This window comes from Schistocerca nitens, chromosome 3 (genome assembly GCF_023898315.1).
Source record: "Schistocerca nitens isolate TAMUIC-IGC-003100 chromosome 3, iqSchNite1.1, whole genome shotgun sequence".
Classification (NCBI taxonomy): domain Eukaryota; kingdom Metazoa; phylum Arthropoda; class Insecta; order Orthoptera; family Acrididae; genus Schistocerca; species Schistocerca nitens.
This window is the reverse complement of record NC_064616.1, coordinates 331,719,519-331,723,600: the sequence shown is the minus strand read 5'-3', so window position 1 is coordinate 331,723,600 and position 4,082 is coordinate 331,719,519. Positions and strand designations below refer to the sequence as shown.

The 4,082-nt window shown below is 42.4% G+C and overlaps 1 non-coding gene across 1 annotated transcript; it reads right to left on the bottom strand.

The window, feature by feature from the left end:
- Positions 1-1,053: 1,053 nt before the first annotated feature.
- Trnaa-agc (transfer RNA alanine (anticodon AGC)) lies at positions 1,054-1,128 on the bottom strand. Its single transcript has one exon. It is a non-coding gene; the product is annotated as a tRNA-Ala (tRNA).
- Between the last annotated feature and the right edge of the window lie 2,954 nt (positions 1,129-4,082).

The following is a 4,082-nucleotide window of genomic DNA, read 5'->3' as shown; positions in this document are numbered from 1 at the left end:
CTTTTCATTCTAGGAAACAAGAAAAAAGTCGCACGAAGCAAGGTTGGGTGAGTATGAGAGGTGAGGAACAGGGGTCATACCATTTTTGCTCGAGAACTGTCATACGAACAGAGCTATGTGACCAGTGGAATCGCCGTGAAGGAAAAACCATCACCCTACTGCCATCAATCAGGCCGCTTCCGCCGCACACTGTAGCCCAATCTTTTCAAAACTTCCAAATAGAAAGCTTGGTTAACAATATGATCCTGCAGAGCAAATTCTGAATGGGCGACTCCTCTCACACCGAAAAAACAAATCAGCATTGTCTTAATGTTTGATTTCACCTGACGAGCTTTCTTGCGGCGAGGCGACCTTGAAGTCTTCCATAGCCTTAATTATAACTTTGATTCAGCATCGTAAGCATAATACCGAGTTTCGTCACCTGTGATAATTTTTGAAAGAAATTTTGGAGTCGGCCGCTGTGGCCGAGCGGTTCTAGGCGCTTCAGTCAGGAACCACGCGCCTGCTGCGGTCGCAGGTTCGAATCCTGCCTCGGGCATGGATGTGTGTGATGTCCTTAGGTTAGTTAGGTTTAAGTAGTTCTAAGTTCTAGGGGACTGATGACCTCAGATATTAAGTCCCATAGTGCTCAGATCCATTTGAAAGCTTGGATCAATTCGGGACTATTCTTTCATACAATAGCATGCTTCCACGCGAACTTGTTTTTGTCCAGCAGTCAGCAGTCGTGGCACGTATTTGCCAGCCACCCTTTTCATTCCTAAATATTCTGTCATAATTCGCTGCAGTGAACTCCAAGTCACTCCCGACACCTCCAGAACTTCTTCAATGGTTCTTTCTCGATCTTTGTTGACGATTGCACGAACGTTTTCAATGTTTCAATGTTTTCAGATTGTGGAAGAACGACCAGAACGACGTTTGTCGTCAATTAACATTTTACCCCTTTTTGTAACGGAAAATTAGTCAGACACTTGAGTTTTCCATATAAATTGAAGGTGGAGAGGGGAGCAGCTGCATCAGGACATTACACTGAGTCAGCGGTGACGAGTGAAAATGTGTACCGGACTGGGATTCGAACCCAGGATCTCCTGTTTGCTAGGCAGGTGCGTTAACCACTGCGCCATCTGGGACACAGTGTCAACGCAGCTGGCGGACTATCTTGACACATCTCACGCCAACCTACTCTCCCACCGAGCGCCACCTATCGGCAGTCCCTGACAATTTCCTCCATGCTCGCTACTCAGAGATTGCCGCAGGAGGTCGGCCATACTTGTGCATCCGCACTGAAGAAAATAGATCCATTGCCCATCCAGACGAATCAATTATATGAATGCATAGCGTCTGTTTTTTCGAACAGTATAGGAACTTTTCTTCTAGGTTTGACCCCTGTACCAATTTGTGATACTTAAAAATAAACCACTGAACCAATGAATACCAGTATCAGATTGGCTTTGTCAGTCAGAAGTATAGTAAATTCTGTTATTGTAGATCTGAAAGAGACTAACTGATTGAATCCCATGAACACTTCCCTAGCGCCAAGCGACTAGTAAGCTAGACATCTATCATGCTGGTACCACAAATATCTACATAATTCCAGCGGTACTCTGTCAGACCTGGTAGCACTTCCAAAAGAAATGCTGCGAATTTGTTACCCGTTTACATTCTATCAATAAAGTGGGAACCAATTTCGGAACCTCCAATATTTCCACAGCAAGCGCTCAGACACCACTACCTCCTGTATTCGACCTGCCTCAGGGACCCAATAATACGCATTTCTTACAGGGTAACAACTATTGAACTATATGAAAAAAACGTAAATTAGTTACAAACTATGGTAGGCGCACACTTTGTTCAACATCTAACCGTTACTATAGATATTGGGTTTTAGGTGTTACATGTTCGATATGCTTACCATCATTGGCGATGATGTGGCGCAGACGAATAGCGAAATTCTGCAAGAGCCGCTGAAGTATTGGAACATCGATATAGTCGATGACTTCCTGAATGGCTGTTTTCGGCTCAGCAATGGTTTTGGGGTTATTGCTGTACACGTTGTCTTTAGTATAGCCAGACGAAAAGGAGTCGCATGCGTTCAGATCCAGAGAATTTGGTGGCCAATCGAGGCCCATGCCAGTGGCCTCTGGGTATCCCAGAGACAGAAGGAAGTCCCCAAAGTGTTCCTCTGAAAGGTCTCTGTTGGATTCCTTTCATGTTTAATTTCTCAAATTTGTTGTCTTTTAAGGAATAAATTCCTCTTCTAAATTTACTGTGGCGTTTCTGACTATCTGGGAGGAGACTGAGTAGTGGAACGTGTTACTTTTACACGTAAACAAGAACGATCTCTCACACTACTACACTTTAAAGCACAGTTTATATGTAATTCTTATATGTAATTCATGTCACACAGTCTCATACGGAACCTACATCCGCTTTCTTTTATATACTGTGTATGATAAGATACTGTCATCCCCCTTCCCTTCTGTGTGAGACGATGAATGATCAAATGTGTTTGTAGCTGCATGCTTGAGGGTAGCAGACAAGGCTGTCTGCTAGAGAACAGTAGGACCAACGTTGAAACAGGTAGCTACGGTTCCTAAAAGCAGAGAGGTTTCCATTCTTAGTATGGTCCGGTCCGTCCCCTGTCATGTTGGTATAGGAAGCTGCCCCTCTGGCGCCTTCCGTTGGTCTTTGTGAGCGACTCTCGGGAGCACGCTGGGAGTTCAGTGGGAGTCTGGCAGCTGGAGAGTCGGCAGTTGGAGTCCAGTAGTAGCGCAGGGCAGTCCAGCAGTAGCAGTCTGGCGGTAGCGAGCGTCTGAAGTGGTAAGATCTCCGGCCAAGCGCGTGTCTGTTGAGTCCATAGGACAATGGATTTGTTAAGTTCAGGTTAACTGAGAATTTAATCATTTTATTTCGGGTTAGCTTTAAAATAGCTAAGGTTATCTTTAATTGCAGCGGAGTGTGATTCTCGTGTCCAGTTCAGATTATTTGGCGGTAGTTGCTTTGTTACTACTTTGTGAGTAAAGTCGAACCACGTGTTGGTCAGTAACTCTAAGTAAGATCAATCTTAAATGCAAATGCTTGTGTGATTATAACGTATCGTCTTGAAAAGATTTTGAATATACCAACTTTTCTTTATGTTCAACCCACGTGGCGTGTACTTTGTGAGACCAGTACCACGTGCTTATATAACTGTTTGACCCATCAGGTTAATAGTAAGACGTTAGTAACCAGTTCGAGGTTTTTGTTTTGTAATCTGCTTTTTGATCTAATTTATTTTTATTATCTAAATTTATTGCGGAGTTATACGCTTTCTGTAAACCAAGTTGACCACGTGAAGGGTAATTACAAGACGGACAGGATTGTGCTACGAAAGTAAATTCCTTAACTAAAAATTTGAATCTGTTTGTAGTGATTAACTTTCTCTTGCATGCGTTTCAATGTTCTTTGTGTGTTGTTTTATGAATGCAGTGCTATATCCAGTCTCCCAATCTTGGGTCCATATTTTATGTGTTCCGTAATATTCCAATCTCACAGTCTCACAATCGTAAATAAGGCACCAGCTCAGTTATAACTCACGTATAATATGCTGAAATTTCAATGAACAATCTTTAAAATAAATTTGCAAATATAAACTGATTTCTTTCTTTTTATTTAAATTCTCCCTTTTTATAAATATATATTACCGGTTGTTGTATGACTGTAAAAGATTATAATCAATGTTAGTCTGATTGGTAATATGGTAAACTTAGACTAGTTACCTGCTGAAACAGTGGCCCAGTAAACGCACGGTTAACCTCCCAAGACAGCTCACAGTTTTAAACCGCTTTCATGGTCTAATTAGCACCCGATTTCAGCATACCAAATTCAAGTCACAATCTTACGCTATTCAGCAAAGCAAATTAGAGTTACAATCTTTCACCTCCAGGACATCAAACACTCTCCAGCTCCGATGGGCGTTGAACTTAGTTTTGCATGAACCACATCTTGTCGAAATCATGATCGCTTTGGATAATGGGGATGAAATCATCTTCAAAAAACTTCAAGTACCGTTCGGTAGTCACCATGCTATCTAGGAATATCGCACC